Source organism: Pecten maximus, chromosome 10 (assembly GCF_902652985.1).
Source record: "Pecten maximus chromosome 10, xPecMax1.1, whole genome shotgun sequence".
Taxonomy (NCBI): Eukaryota; Metazoa; Mollusca; class Bivalvia; order Pectinida; family Pectinidae; genus Pecten; species Pecten maximus.
This window is the reverse complement of record NC_047024.1, coordinates 21,911,245-21,928,531: the sequence shown is the minus strand read 5'-3', so window position 1 is coordinate 21,928,531 and position 17,287 is coordinate 21,911,245. Positions and strand designations below refer to the sequence as shown.

At 35.9% G+C, this 17,287-nt stretch overlaps 1 long non-coding RNA gene across 1 annotated transcript; it reads left to right on the top strand.

Moving 5' to 3' along the window:
- The first annotated feature begins 261 nt into the window (after nucleotides 1-261).
- On the top strand, nucleotides 262-3,665 carry LOC117336059. The gene is made up of 3 exons (XR_004534528.1): nucleotides 262-2,881; nucleotides 3,106-3,212; nucleotides 3,572-3,665. It is a non-coding gene; the product is annotated as an uncharacterized LOC117336059 (long non-coding RNA).
- Nucleotides 3,666-17,287: the final 13,622 nt, after the last annotated feature.

Below are 17,287 nucleotides of genomic sequence, written 5' to 3'. Positions count from 1 at the left end.
AAAAAAAACAAAAAAAAAGAAGTTAACTGTTCAAAGTGTAATTATTGTATATGTTTATGTACTTAAGGAGAGTTATTTAGTGGTTTGTTATGTGCCCCGTGTCTAGTACAGCCGGTTACACCCGACAGTAGAGGACGTCACTGCTTCCGTTAGGTACAGTACCTAGTCCTTTTGCCGGGCTTGGCCAGAAGTATAGATGATCCGGGGGGTCCCTATGGTGTATGCGTCTTAACTTGTATCCTTCGTGTGTATGTAAAACGAAAAAAAAAGAAAAAGAAAAGAAAAAGAAAAGAAAAAAAATAAAGAATAAAAGTATATATTTATATAAGATTAATAGAACAAAAGAATTCATAAGTTAACTGATACGGAGGAGGATTTAGATTTACTCTGTCGAAGATAATGTTTTATACTTATTATAAGTAAAATATGAGGAGAACCAACCAGCTTTTTATTTGATTACGTATGCTTCTACGTATATTAGATAAATTTGATTAAAAGATTAAATTAAAAAGGATTAAAAAATAAGATTGAGAATAAGTATGAAGTTACCAATTCTATATGAGAATAGTTAAAATATACGATAATTGTACTTATTCCAACAAGTTATTCTGCCACAATAACTGTTGTCTTTATTATTTCTTACAGTACTAAAAGGAACAAGAAAAATTTCTTCATTAAAGATTGCCAGGCGGCTATATATAGCCCTTTAGTATCCTGGCCGGTATATTATATGGGTGGTCTCCCCTGATCCACTCTCGTTCGGTGGGGGGGGGTAACCCTTTAATATAGACATATTGTAAATCAAAAGATTATACAGATTTAAAAACATTTGGTAACTTCAGAAAAAAAAAAGAGAAAAAAAATGAATAAATTAAATGCAACAAGTACTATGTAAAAATTAAATTATTTGATGCAACAAGATTTATTTCACCGGGGAGTTTAGATCAAATTTATGATAGATGCCAGAGAGAAAGTTGCCAGACTTATTTAGTGAGAAATCAGTCGGAATTTTCCGTTAGATTTACCTCCCTTGGTCCACTACTGCTTCTAGTGGAGAGAGGGCTTGGTATTTGGTATATTACCAGTGATCATATGTTATTATCAAATAACACTTAGGTATTTGGATTAAAAAGCAAAAATAGTTTACATACTGATTCAAGGATTTGTTAGTGGTTAGTTTTTCGAAAAAGAATCCTCGAACGGTTGAATTATCAACGGCTTTCTTAGGGAAAACTGATGATGTACATACGTGTGTAAATAAACTATAAAGCCCCGTAAAAGAAAAAAGAAATTCTTTAACATCAAGTTACCGCCTCTCCATACAAGAGTGTGATTTAAGTAATTGTTGGATAAAATATACAGTAGGTTATGGTAATGTGGATTTTCCTTTATTGGAACTGGAATAATGTATACGTGTGTATAAACTTCGTGTACCGTATTCGGTATGATCATCATTGTGTCAAACTTATATTTATAACCCTTGTTGAAATGGTTAAACACTCTCACTTTTTCCATTGGTCATATACATCAAATTACAGTTAAAACAATGACAACAATACACGTGTTGATACATACATGTTAATATGTTTGTATGGTTATTATCTTTTTTTTTAATGTGCGCGCAACAGTTGTGTACATTATACTCGCACAATCGGTAAGATTATTTCATGTGTGTTAGCTGTGTTTATTTGACGTAAAATGGCTTCCTAGTGCGCTATTTTAGTTTACACTGCACTAGCATCATCGGCGGCCACGTGGTATCAGATGTGTGACACGTGTGTACATTACACACACATCATTTATTTATGCCGGTATCCAAAAAGAACAACAAAGAAAATGCCGGTATCCAAAAAGCATAACAAAGAAAACAAGAATTGCCATATTGAAATCATAGTATTGAAAGAAATAAAAGCTGAGTGTTCATGTACATGTATATCTTTTAATGTTGTTTACATAAAATAACGTGATACATGCTAAAAAGATAACAATAAAAACATTTTGACTGCTGAAAATCTTTAATATTCTTTATTATTTTAATGGAAAAGAAGGGTACGAGTTAGCCACACTTGGTTACGAGTTAGCCATACTTGGGTACGAGTTCGCCAGTTTATGTGGGTACGACTTCGCCAATATTTGGGTACGGGTTGGTGGGTACGACTTGGAATGGGTACGAGTTGACTATCTCCCCAAATGACATGGCTGTCAAGGTAAGACTGAGTTACCTGACAGCAATTTACGGACAAGTGATTTCCAAGTGTATGCTTTCCATCTCCTTTGATCACCGAAGAGTGTCCTAGGTTCGGTTAAAACCTTGAGTAAGGACGTTAAGCCTCACCAATCAATCAACCAATCAATCAATTAATCAATCAATCATGGTCACCGAAGCCAATGTAACCAGTCTGAAAAATGTCTCATTGCAACATGACCATAAACCAGAAATATTTGTACCACTTTGTATAGATACTGCGTCTACTCGGAACGTAAAAGGAAACGGTTTAAAAAAAAATTACTCTCCCACCCGTCCTATTCCCCACCTTAATTCAATCATTTACATTGGTTCACACAAATAAACATACATAACTTAATCTGGACTAACAATTTAACAGTTTTTTTTTTTATTAATCATGAGTGCAAAGGTAAGTGAAACACTTCAAAGATTGAAAATATTCATTATCAGTTATATCAAGTGAAATATAGCGGCGTTATCAGGTGTCAATATGTACTTAATTTCCTTAACGTGCACACTCTTTTGATTATATAGACCAACAGGCCGATCACATCTCTAGGGAAGCTCCTTGCGGACAAGGATGATCCTCGAGTTCAGCCAGTCCATAGCGATACATCAGTGTCTCAGCTTACTATGATGGCGATTTACTTGAAAGTACGTATTTAGAAAAACAAACATGTTTTATTACTCAAATATATGAATAATTGAGCAAGGGACAATTGACAAAATTTTTCATTCCTAGATTGAATATATGCTTTCATTCACAAATATCAAATTTTGCATCTAATTGATATGTGTTCTTATCTTAAATTCTATAATAGAAACAATTGGATATCTCTGCAAAATTGCTAAGTATAGCATCTCGTTTTCTAATTTAGCATCGGAACAAGTATGGATGTAGTGCTGAGGACATGAACGAACTTATCGCCCTCCACAGAAGCACGGCATGTCCTGGTAGCAATATTCCAGCCGACATCGCTGAAATGTAAGTAAATGTTCATTCGCATAATTACTACTAAGAGTTGTGTCTTATATGTGCTCACAAGAAAATACAGCACTATTTTGTCAACATTCCGCATTTTGTCGATTTCTCTTTATCAATGATAAACACTCTTAATTATCTTGGTGAATGAAGAGTTGTGATAATTGAATGCATTCAAACTTCATACGAGATCGGCTGAGCACTTCTTCATAAATCCTAATTTTTCATTTTATTTGATACAATTGTATGTAAAGAAACATACACTCCTTAGTCCTGTCTTGCAAATGCGCTGGTGTATTACAATCTATGCTAGGCGTACTTCAATAACAATACGGACAATAATGTTTTTTCGTTTCTTTTAGGGAGAGGCTTACTGATGACCTGCTTGTGAAACACAAGGAACATTTGATTCGCAAATGTGAAAAGTTTCGTTTTCACATGGAGAGATCATGTCGTCGGGACGATGCCAGAAAGTAAGCCCGTTATTTTAAGCTTCCAAAGCTTCCAGAGTTATAATGAAATACATTTAAAATGGGAAAACCACTCTCGTACTGTTTGGCAATTTTCAAAATAAATAAAACTCGAAATCATACCATGAATAGAACAGTGACAGGAGGTCCTAGGCCCACTCTATGCTAAATAATTATGATAACAACATTTACGATAAAACCTTTTAGCCATTGGCCAATTTGCCAAGTGGTCCTCTTGTTGATGCAATGCATAAACATTATATTAGTTCTTAATTCAAATGTTAAGGACACTTCACGAATTAACATAAAATACTATCAAAATATTTAAATAAAAGATCACCTTAAACCTACTTTCACAGCAAATCTTGCTTAAAAGGATCACAGAATGCATAATTATCATATCAATTAAGAGACTATAGACTAATCTTTATGTATACATGCTATGTTATGTAGCTGAATTCATCGAATATTTTATAAATAATGCGTTATGTAAATGAACTTCCATTATTACTGTAGTACATAAAGCCAATTCCAACTATCCAAGTCACAGGGTCTTGGTTTACTTATTTTACGGGTTTTACGTCCGTTTGACGGGTACCGGGTGCTAGTGACGGTATCGAGTAGCTTCGGGCTATCGTCTGTTTCTCCCGTGGTTTGATTGGCTCATTTACGATTTTTTTTGACAATCTATTACAACAAGTTTATTGTAACCAAAACAAGGGTCAGATATTTATCGTGGGCGATTTCAACGCCCGTTTTGGTAGCCTTACGGATTACATTGAAGGTATAGACTCTGTGAAGCCACGTTCTATCATTGATGAAACGGAAAATCATCATGGAGACCTATTTATCCGTTTTTTAACAGATATTAACTTCTGTATTCTAAATGGAAGGTTTGATGATCGTGATTGGACATGTATTTCGCCGCTAGGTAAATCGGTTGTAGACTACATCTGTGTCCCATATGAACAACTCGACAAAATCTCTAATTTTGAGGTTATCAGGATGTCGCAATTAATAAGTGACACAAACGTTTTCCCCTCAAGCACCCCCGATCACTCGCTATTGTTATGTACCTTACCAATTGACCTATCAGCTGCCGTTCCACATGAACGCCCACCTGACACGGGAGATGCGCGCACTCGTTATAATACACACAAAGTCCCGGGTGACTTTCTGACTAGCGACGATGTCCATGCGGAAATCAATGAAACAATCCAACGAATTGAGCACGCTGTTAACATAGATAAAAACATTCAAGACGCATACTGTGCTTTTACAGTCTTAGTGAAAGACGAAATGAAACGTAAACTTCCTGTGTTTAAAAACCATCGACCTAATGTGAAGTCTAAATATAAGCCATATTGGAATGATAATTTGAGTGAAGAATGGGCAAAAGTCAAATCTAAAGAAAAAACTTGGTTACAATTTCATGGTCATGTAAACACGAAACGACTACTGAAAGAAGCTTACTGTGTTCAGCGTAAATCGTTTGATAAATTGAACAGACAACACAAGCGTCAACATCAACGTGATGAACGACAAAAACTCCACGATCAACTTGTTGGAGATACTCCTAGAGATTTCTGGAAGTCAATAGGCCATATTGGTATAGCAAACAATAGAAAAAATGATATTCCGTGTGAAATTATAGACGACGAGGGTAACGTCCATAATGATGAAAATGCGGTTTTAAATAAGTGGAAAAATGACTTTGAAAACTTGTTCTCTAATAGTGCCACCAATAACAACGCCATCCCGACTGACGACGTACAAAACGACGGCAACGTACCAGATGCGTCAACGTTAAATCTTGCGATAACTAAAGCCGAAGTAAAAAAGGCAGTAGATTCGGCGAAACTACACAAGGCAGCGGGTATAGACGACCTCACTGCAGAAGTTTTAAAAAACGAAACTGCGATAGATCTACTCCATAGAATTTGTGTAGGCTGTTTCGACCTGGGCTGTGTTCCTTCTGAATGGAATAGCGCCATTATCAATCCTATATACAAACCTGACTCTGACGACAGGCGTGTACCATTGAATTATAGAGGGATTTCCTTAATATCGGTACCGTGCAAAATTTATTGTAACATCCTTAACACACGTCTCAACAAATGGCTGGAATTGAACAACGTGCTTTGTGACGAGCAAAATGGATTCAGAAAAGGCCGCAGCTGTGAGGATCATATATTCTCACTTTACTCTGTCATCAACACCCGAAAAATCAGCAAGCAGTCTACCTACGTATGTTATATAGACATGCGCAAAGCGTTTGACAATGTGAACAGAAACCTACTGTGGTACAAATTACACCGCTATGGCATAAATGGTAGATTTTTATCAGCCTTACAGTCTCTTTATCGTGATATTAAGTGTTCAGTTAAAGTAAATAGAAACTTCACCCCTTGGTTCAGCGTAGAATCCGGAGTAAAACAAGGATGTAATTTATCACCAAGTATGTTTTCATTGTATATTAACGACCTAGCAGACAAAATAAACGCGGCTCAGTGCGGTATCCAGCTGGATGACGTCATGCTGTCGTTATTACTGTACGCCGATGACATTGCCATCATCGCCCCGGACCCGACCAAGCTACAAACTCTACTTGATATTGTCTCCGATTGGTGTAACGATTGGAAGTTATAAGTTAACCCAACAAAAACAAAAGTTGTTCACTACAGAAACCCCTCGATACCCCAAACTGATGTGCAATTCAAATGTGGACTAGTTGATATTGGAATCACTGACTCCTACAAATACCTAGGAATTTGGCTTGATGAGCATTTGAAAATGCATAAAGCGGTGTCTGAATTGTCTAAGTCGGCGAGTCGAGCCCTAGGAGCACTTATCGGTAAATTCATCGCCTGTGGTGGAATGACGTATGATGTTTTTACGCGATTATATAACTCCGTTGTTGAACCTATTTTATTGTACGGCAGTGCTATATGGGGAACAAAACAGTTCTCAATTATCAACACAGTACAAAATAAGGCTTGTCGGTTTTTCTTAGGGGTTGGAAAGTACACATCAAATATAGCCACAAGAGGCGATATGGGGTGGAAGTCTTCTGTTTATAAACAAAACGTAGCTTGTGTGAAACTTTTATGTAAAATTCGCCGTCTTCGAAGAAATCGTTTGTCAAATAAAATTCTCATGTGGACAACAAATCAAAGGAAAGGTTGGTTTAACACAGTACAACGTCTATGTAACGCCATTGACCCGAACAATCTGGTATCCGACGTCGAATTATCTACGAATTACGTCATGAGACATTTGTCTACCAACCTAGCCAATAACGACAAGCTTGAATGGTATAATGCTCTATATGACGATAGGAACAATGCTAACGGTAACAAACTTCGTACATACAGAACTTTTAAAAACGATGTTAAAACTGAGCGGTACGTCAGACTTGACATACCCAGAATCCATAGACGTAACTTAGCTCTTTTTCGCGCGGGATCGCTACCATTGGCCGTTGAGACAGGTCGGTACGCCAGGCCGCCCGTACCCCTGGCAGATAGACAATGTAAATTTTGTACTCTGCAAAATTTGAAGACGAGGAACACTTCTTAGTAGAATGTGAACTTTTCTCTGATTTAAGACACACTCTTTTTCTCAAATGTGCTCAGCATATTGACGGTTTTCATGATATGAACAATAAAAATAAATTCATAAGTATTATGTTAAACGATGATCTCCAGCCAACTGTAGCAAGTAACATTTCATCCTTCTTCAATAGGCGAAAAGTATTTAATTGATTACTTTAGTATTTGAATATATGTAGGGTAGATAGTGAGCGATTGTAGGTTTGGGTTGCCTCATCACTTTCGCTCATATCCTCTCTTGATATTGTCAAGGATATATAACTTAATAATAACTTTAAATAAGCATATGTGTTCTAGAATAAATACGGTAATAATTGAGTTAATTAAATATGCGTGATCTCGTTACTTCCACTTACTGAAATTTGAACATTTGAACTTTCAACAGTTGTAGGGGTCATAATTGAAATTTCACTCTTTCATGTATTCGTACAATAGTTCAGCCTCAGTTTTGTGATACTTTTATATATGTACATATTTTTCTTGACCATACTATACCGTAGTCTGTGTACATTAAGCTATATATATATTGACTTTTAGGTGATACACTTTTATTATAACATATGTGATAATTTTTTTACTGTTTTAAGTGTCTCATAAGTCAACCATACTGGCTGGGTGTTGATCATTGTACTATGTATATTTTATTGTATAATGTATTTTATGTTGATCAATGCGTGACACTTTAATAAACTAATTTATTATTATTATTATTTACTTATAGGTACGCTTGAGTGACAGATCGGTATCATAGTGTCAGCAGGGTCCAACGGTCAACTGTGTTTTGATTGGTTACCCTTATTGGGACATGATCTGTGATTGACAGCTGAAATTTATGCGATGTTTTATGTTCACTATATTATGTCCACTTTCCTCTCTTTACCCGTCATAGGAAACGGTCGAAAGCTCTTAATATCGGACTAAAAACCCGGTAAATAAAGATAAAGGATAATAATTAAAAACAACAAATAAAAATCGTAATCGTATTGACAAATGAACGGCGGATGAATTGGAATACATTAATGAAATTAATGTCTAAATGCAGGCACAAAATTACCCTGAAGTGCCCCCTTATGTAATATCAAAAAGAGGCAATAATGTACTTCCGGTTTAGTCATAACGCAGAAGATATATCTTCGCGGCAAAAAAAAAAGTTGCAGAAGTTAGCAAGGAAGTAATGTGTAACTGCTCCTTCACGTCACGTAATATGTACTTTTTAACTGTTTATTGCGTTCGTTTGCTATTTTAGAAGCAAGTATGTCTATTTATTGAACACAAGTTAATCATTTATCAGTTTGGATTTTTCTTAAAATTAGAAAGCTTGATCCACTCTGAGGGAACACATGATTCAGTTGTAAAAATCACCATGAAATGTCCTGTGGGATCCCTTATGTTGGAACATTTAGATATAAAAATATTCCAAGTGTGCAAGGGTATACATGAAGTCATGAGAACTTAAGATGTTCATGTTAGGAGACTGCAGTAAATCTTATCACGATCATTCTAGATTTTGTATATATTGTCTCTGTCATGGATGGTACAGTCATTGTAAACATCATGATTGACCACTACGACCACCAGATGTGCTAATTTTGATAGTTTTCTAAAAGAAAATATCGGATTTCATCTTGCTATCACTGATCCACGATACACATGTTAAAACACGTGTGATTTTGCGTCTGTATCAATTACCATCATCAAAGTATGGTCCTAAAAGAAAACAAACAATAATTCAAGTCTGTTAGCAAAGAGGGTTAAAGTTGTTTGTAAGCGACTTGCCTTTATTTCATGGTGATTGATATTCTAGCGCAAACATAACACTAGCCAGAGCTTCGTGTGAAAGCCGTATCCAACAGGCGCCATTTTGATTGAGTGATCACGTGAACAGATGGATCACGTGATAGCTAAATTTAGCCAAATCTCACGAGAAAAACTACTGAATTGTAAACAAATATGGCGTCGGCAAAAATACTGGAGGGAATTACAAAATACGGGAATTTGGTCTCTCCTGCCGGGAGGAAATAAATGACTTGAAAATAAGGGAGATTTTGTCTCACGCCGGGAGGTATGGCATGTATGCTATAGCTATCATCGGTGATATGCTTAATTGTCATTTTGCACTGTATGCTATATACAAACTTTTTTATGCAAAAAGCTTCTCCATAATGATATAACCAAATTTTGTATGAAACACCATGATTTATACAAAAGGAGCTGGTTTAGGCCCTGTGTATAGAGAAGATGGCCAAATAAAAGGAAACCGAGGCAAATTTGTGCTATAAAAAGTTTGGTCTCGCCGTCTCAACCATCATTAAGGAAGAGCAATTATAATTTGATTTTAATTTTTATCAACTATTAATCTTCCAGGCCCCCATGCTCCAAAGTGCATCAACATCTACAATAAGGTGCTGGTGGATGAGCTCTTAGAACTTGACACAGGTATACCCGTCTTCAACTCCTGGACACAACAACTGTCAAGTATTCTTCGTGCCAGAGTTTTTCACGCCCCGCAATTCGTTAAGTAATATTTTTAAATAATTTTTTCTGTATCATACAGATGAATCTAAAAACCCATTACCATGCCAAATTTGACATGGATTGGACGTGTGCATATTATGCATTTTTTACGACAAAGTTACGGTGCAGCGCACATGCGAGTGTCCTGTGAGGTTTTTCTCACGCCCCGCAATTCGTTAAGTGACATTTTCGAATATTTTTTTCTGTATCATACAGATGAACATCTAACCGATTAATTTGCCAAATTTGACTTTGATTGAACGAGTGCATATTATGCTAATGTACCGGCAAAGTTACGATGCATTACACATGTGAGCGTCCTGTGAGGAATGAGTGTCCTGTGAGAGTTTTTTCACGCCCCGCGATTCATTAATAGACATTTTAAAATTATTTTTTCTCTAGCATACAGATGAACATATAACATATTAGCATGCAAAATTTAACTATGATTGGACAAGGGCATATAATGCAAATATATGCAAATCTATTGGCGAAGTTACGGTGCACTGCACACGCGAGTGTCCTGTGAGGAATGAGTATCCTGTGAGTGATTTTACACGCCCCGCAATTCGTTAAGTGATATTTAAAAATATTTTTTTCTGTATCATACAGATGAACATCTAACCCATAACCATGCCAAATTTGACTTCGATTGGACGTATGCATATGATGCATTTTTTACGACAAAGTTACGGTGCTGATCGATTTGTTCGCACGCCCCATTTACCGATGGTTACCCATTGAGTGTTCTGTGGCGCCGTGCCAACCTCGGGTACCTTGACGTGTTAGTTATAGATCCTTGCCGCAGGCATGGATCACTGGTAATTAAACCGCTGAAACCTTTTTTTCTTAAAGGTTTGACCAGGAAAGGAGCCTGGTTTGTGCGGGCCGGTTTGTGCTGCTCCTTTTACATGTAATTTACGCACATATGATAAATTAATGCATTGTTTAAGCTACTTGAGTTAGATGTATTAATATAGAATTGAACAATATAACTTATACATAATACATAACCTAATATAATGGTAAACTGTTATTAATACATAGAATTTGTTAATCTCAGTCTGAAAACTTGTAATGTACAATCACAAACAGGTCGACAGGTGATATATTGTCATGTTAATAAAATTTGAGCGTTTTTGTTCACGCCCCGCAATTCATTATCTGATGTTTTAAAATTATGTTTGCTGTATAATAAAGATGGACATCTAATCGATTAATCTGCCCCGCAATTCGTTAAGTGATATTTTTAAATATTTTTTTCTGTATCATACAGATAAACATTTAACCGATTAATTTGCCAAATTTGACTTTGATTGAACGAGTGCATATTATGCTAATGTACCGGCAAAGTTACGATGCATTACACATGTGAGCGTCCTGTGAGGAATGAGTGTCCTGTGAGAGTTTTTTCACGCCCCGCGATTCATTAATAGACATTTTAAAATTATTTTTTCTCTAGCATACAGATGAACATATAACATATTAGCATGCAAAATTTGACTATGATTGGACAAAGGCATATAATGCAAATATATGCAAATCTATTGGCGAAGTTACGGTGCACTGCACACGCGAGTGTCCTGTGAGGAATGAGTGTCCTGTGAGTGATTTTACACGCCCCGCAATTCGTTAACTGATATTTTTAAATATTTTTTTCTGTATCATACAGATAAACATCTAACCGATTAATATGCCAAATTTAACTTAGATGGGACGTGTGCATATTATGCTAATGTACCGCCAAAGTTACGATGCATTACACATGTGACCGTCCTGTGAGGAATGAGTGTCCCGTGAGGAATGAGTGTTCTGTGAGAGTTTTTTCACGCCCCGTTTAAACAGTATTTTATTCCAAATATGGCAGTGACAAAATAATACAAAAATAACAAAAAGGATTCGAAAACAAGTACAAAAGTACTTATATAAATTCGTCTCCTTATTAATAAAGCTGGCAGTAGGACGGCACTGTTACATATATTTTGATAGTATAATAGACAGAAAAGAAGAAATCGGGGGGGGGGGGGGGGGGGGGGCAGAATGAGTTTTGTACAGTTTTGTTTCTCCAGGTAATACCGGCCACGTACTATGTAGTAATTAATGACCCGTGACACGCGACTATTCAATGCAGCCCCATGCTGTGTTGATCTAACGGTACGGGTCATGGACGTAATTGTCGCAACAAAACTTATTTTGAAGTCATCACTGAGTAAAGGGTAAAAAGGTTAAGATTTTTGCGCTGCTCTACGAAATAAAGGCCTTAAATTTTAAACGTTAAAAACAACTGTTATCGGTAATGTACGAAAAGCAGTACTGCCGTCAATTATATATTTAAATGTATTTAAACTTTATAAGTGCGTTAACTATGTAGACAGTGTATTTGCACTTTTAATAAATACGTGTAATTAGAAATTACATTAAAAGTTAAGACTGTGCATTTTCTTGGTGTACATGTTGATCGTGAGCGTTAGTTAAATATTGAAGGATTTAATTATTTGTTTACATCGTTCCTTTTTCAAAAGGTAATTAACAGTATATGAATTGATTAGTGATGCCAACTAACTCACTTTACATGTATAATTATTATATACGGACTTGGGGAGAAAATACGTATATTGCAGGCGTAATAAAGTTATTTCTTGTAGAATTCTTATAAACGTACTTTGGGAGAAAATACGTATATTTCGAGCATAAAGTTAATTTTTGTATAATTATTATATACGGAATTGGGGATAAAATACGTATATTTCAGACGTAATAAAGTTATTTATTGTATAATTCTTATAAACGGACTTAGGGAGAAAATACGTATATTGCAGGCGTAATAAAGTTATTTCTTGTAGAATTCTTATAAACGGACTTCGGGAGAAAATACTGTACGTATATTTCAGGGGTAATAATGTTATTTCTTGTTTAATTCTTATAAACGTACTTTGGGAGAAAATAGGTGTATTTGTAATTCTTATATAACGTACATAGTTTTAAAGTTTGAGCAGTTCAATCACCAGTGACCATGCCTGCGGCAAGGTACCCGAGGTTGGCACGGCGCCACAGGACACTCACTAGTTAGCCTAGTACACACTGAAAGGTAAACAAAATCACGGGGCGTGCGAACACCTCGCGGGACACCCTGCAATGTAACTTTGACGGTACATTTATATAATATGCACTCGTGCAATCAAGGTCAACTTTTGCATGGTAATAGGCTCAATTTGCATTTGTATGATACAGAAAAAATAATTCTAAAATATCATTTAATGAGTTGCGGGGCGTGCAAAAACAATCACAGGACACTCATTCCTCACAGGACACTCGTATGTTTATGGCACCGTAACTTCGTGTTCGCCGGTACATTTGTATAGTATGCATTCGTTATATCACAGTCAAATTTTACATGTTAATAGGTTAGATATTCATCTGTATGATACAGAAAAAATAATTTTAAAATATCGTTTAATGAATTGCGGGGCGTGCGAAAACCTCACAGGACACTCGCATGTGCACTGCACCGTAACTATGTCGTTAAAAATGCATAATATGCACACGTCCAATCAAAGTCAAATTTCGCATGTTAATGGGTTCGATGTTCATCTGTATGATACAGAAAAAAATATTTAAAAATATCACTTAACGAATTGCGGGGCGTGAAAAAACTCTCACAGGACACTCATTCCTCACAGGACACTCATTAGGCACACCCCTTCACAGTATGCGGCGTCCCTGGTAATGCTAAAGAGCAGAATAGAGTGCAACAAAATGCTAAAGCAGCCTGTTGCCACTGTCACCTAAAGGGTATGTAAAATAACAAGTATCGAGGCAATCTGCCTACATCAGATGTATATAAAAAAAAAATGACAAAAAAAACCCCAATACTTTGCATTTGCCGCAAGGCCTTTCTGCCCTCTCGGGTTTCTTCATTAAATTTCATTAATCATGTAGATCTAGTAACTACGAAAGCCGGTTGGGACCATTTTCGTAGAAAAAAAAAAAAAAAATTTCGCGTAATAACGCGAAACTATCGCGTTATATCGCGAAACTAACGCGTTATATCGCGAAACTTTCGCGTAATTACGCGAAACTATCGCGTTATTACGCGAAACTAACGCGTTATTACGCGAAACTATCGCGTAATATCGCGAAACTTTCGCGTTATTACGCGAAACTAACGCGTTATTTCGCGAAACTTTCGCGTTATTACGCGAAACTAACGCGTAATATCGCGAAACTTACGCGTTATTACGCGAAACTAACGCGTTATTACGCGAAACTAACGCGTAATTACGCGAAATATTAGTATATGACTGTGATTTCCCCCCTTTCCGGATTGGGCAATTCTAAACATTATCCCTTTGATCAAATATTATTATCAACCCCGAATCCGTGCCTCAGTGCAGGACAAAACACCCCCGTCCCTTACCACCCCCCCCCCCCCCCTCCCGGACAAAAGCCCCTTCTATATAAATTTAGTTGGTATACGTTATATACTATTAGCAAATCTGTATTTTTTAATAGTGTTTTATCAATAATCATCGATTACATGGTGCCATCAGGTTCCTAAAACATCTCCTTTTTCAGTATCTGTGTCTCAAGTTATAATATAATGACTGCCTTACCAAACATGTTGCTCTGCCTTGTAATCATTTTAATTTTAGGAATGATTAAAATCAAAGAAATCATATAAAAAAAACAAATTGATACCTGTGCAAATAAAGACATTTCACTGTTGATACACATGAAGACATTAATGATATATTTCTTTTCATGAGAATACAACATCAATGAAAATGTACATATATTGAAATTAATTTTTTTTTTATATAAAGGAGCTTTTGTCCACTTTTTGATTAGTACGAAGGGGCTTTTGTCCTAGGGGCTAATGTCTAGGGGGGGGGGGCTTTTGTCCGTACCCTCTCTCGCTACAGATTGATACAACCACCCAATAACTCGAATACGCACCCAAATATAATAACAGGGACTCTCCCGCAATCCGTGACGTCAAATCCAGGGTGACATAACAATCCAACAACTCGATTACACACCCAAATATAGTAACAAGGGAATGTCCAACTATCCGTGTCGTCAAAAATGCATGCTTACATGTACGTGTAGGTATGTACTCCCGGACAGAGTTTAATAGACTGAATTTTTAGATGTTTTAGCTTTTAAATTTTGTTGAATTTTAAGCAATAATAAATAATGAAGTTTAAATTCATTGTTGACTTTGACTTTTTAAATGTCATTTTGAACCTTTCTCCAGTCGATCACTATTATTTTTTCAATCCTATGACAGGTAATGATAATCATTCTGTAATATGAAAATGTTGCAGTTTTGTCATATAATAAAGCAGTTATCAACCTGTTTTCAGGTGAATACGATGACCTTCGGCCTCGGGAAATATCATTTTCTCGAGTTGTTTATAAATCATCATATTTACCTGAAAACAGGTCGATAATTGTATAATATCACGAAACTTTTGCGTTATAATGCGCAGCAGGTTATATCAGACGATGAAATGGTTTCAGAGTATCAGATACTGACTGTAAAGATGGAGGGCGAGAACCAAGATTTTTTTTCTTTCCAGAATTTTGTAATTCTTTGAGAATGAATAATGCAACATCGTATATATCCGAGAACTAATTTCCTTATTGTTAAACACTATCGTTTCAAAGTTCGTTTACGTGTTGAATTGCTTAAAACAGCACTATCCACTATTGTTAAAAAAACTCAAAATTTCAGCTTGGGATAGGCCAAGCTCAAAATAAAAACTCACTAAACTGTCGTGCCTCATGTCAATACTCTTCAAAAGTAGCCGATACTTAGTTTAAACTTTCTTTTATTCAGACATTTCAAAAACATGTATAGTTACAAAAATTGAATGTACAGAATAGGAAATAGTAAAAAAAATACTTCTTATAACTATCAATATATATTCGTGATATAACGCGTTTGTTTCGCGTAATAACGCGTAAGTTTCGCGAAATAACGCATTTGTTTCGAGTAATAACGCGTAAGTTTCGCGAAATAACGCGAAAGTTTCGCGTAATAACGCGTTAGTTTCGCGTAATTACGCGTTAGTTTCGCGATATAACGCGAAAGTTTCGCGTAATAACGCGTTAGTTTCGCGTAATAACGCGTTAGTTTCGCGTAATTACGCGAAAGTTTCGCGATATAACGCGTTAGTTTCGCGTAATAACGCGAATTTTTTTTTATTTTCTTCTACAAAAATGGTCCCAACCGGCTTTCGTAAGTAACAGCAGTATAGACAAAAAAATTGTTGTAATTTTGAGGCAATCTGCCTCTTTATCAAGACACATTGCTATTACTTACCAGGCCTTATATATATATAAAATTTGAACATGTTTACATGTTTGCTTCTGATTGGTGGCAGCAGATGGAAATAAACATTATTTATTTGATTCACTAGTTGTTTCATTGGCCATACTATGATTTGCCTTTTTTTTTTTTTGCAAATATATAATGATTAATATATGAATATGATATCTAGTTAAGAGAGGTACAACTCTTTATTTCTATTGTGTCTGGAGATCACCAGATGGTGGAGTATTAAAATTGATGTTTGTTCTTAGCCCAGCCATTGCCCTACCAACTGTAATTAGTCATACCCTGGTATTATTGTTACTGTTCAAGTACTTATCACTACTACTTGAAGAATTTTTCTAAATATTCATGGGGAGGTTTTCCTTTGGTCTTTAGCTATATATAGCTAGTTGTGCTCAATTTTGAATTTGACCTAGAAAACAAAATAGCTGCCACACAGTTATCTTTGACATTGACAGTTGTCGTTTGTTAATGCTATTTCTTGAGAATTTTTTTAACTTCTGTGGTAGGTTCCCCTCAGTCCAACTTTTGAGGTTACTGAAAAATAAAATGATACAAGTGTCATCAATGATACAGAAAACCCTTACTCTGTTCTTGTTCTTGCACTTTTTTTTTAAAGAATCTCTATGTAAATCAGTACTTGTGTTTATATTTTGCCCTGGTTTAATTTATTCTAAGATTGAAATATGGTTTTATGATATCTTGGTATTCATGTTTTTGGGTCTTTGTTTTTTATCAGTTTTGGTATGTATGTGTATCATGGGACATACAATGATCACTTCTGTAACTTCTGGTTTCATATTTCTTACATTTCCTTTCATCCGGGTGGGTGAAATGTAAAAATTGTCAGAATTTTGTAAATTTAAGGTGTATTTTGACAATAGATGTTACAACTTCAGGAACAGTATGTGAGACATATATAATGGTGCTCCTTACACTAAGCACTTATTGTTTCTTAACATGATTTTAAATTATCTTTTTAACAGGGGTACACTCCAAAATTTTGGATAAAACGGTATATCCAGGAGGACGGACATTTCTGCCAGCTGAGCATCCTCTAAGGCAAGATGTATCCTTCCCAACAAGATCAATTGAGGAGGGAACATTGATCAGTCGCACCAAGCACGACGAAGTCAAGATTGG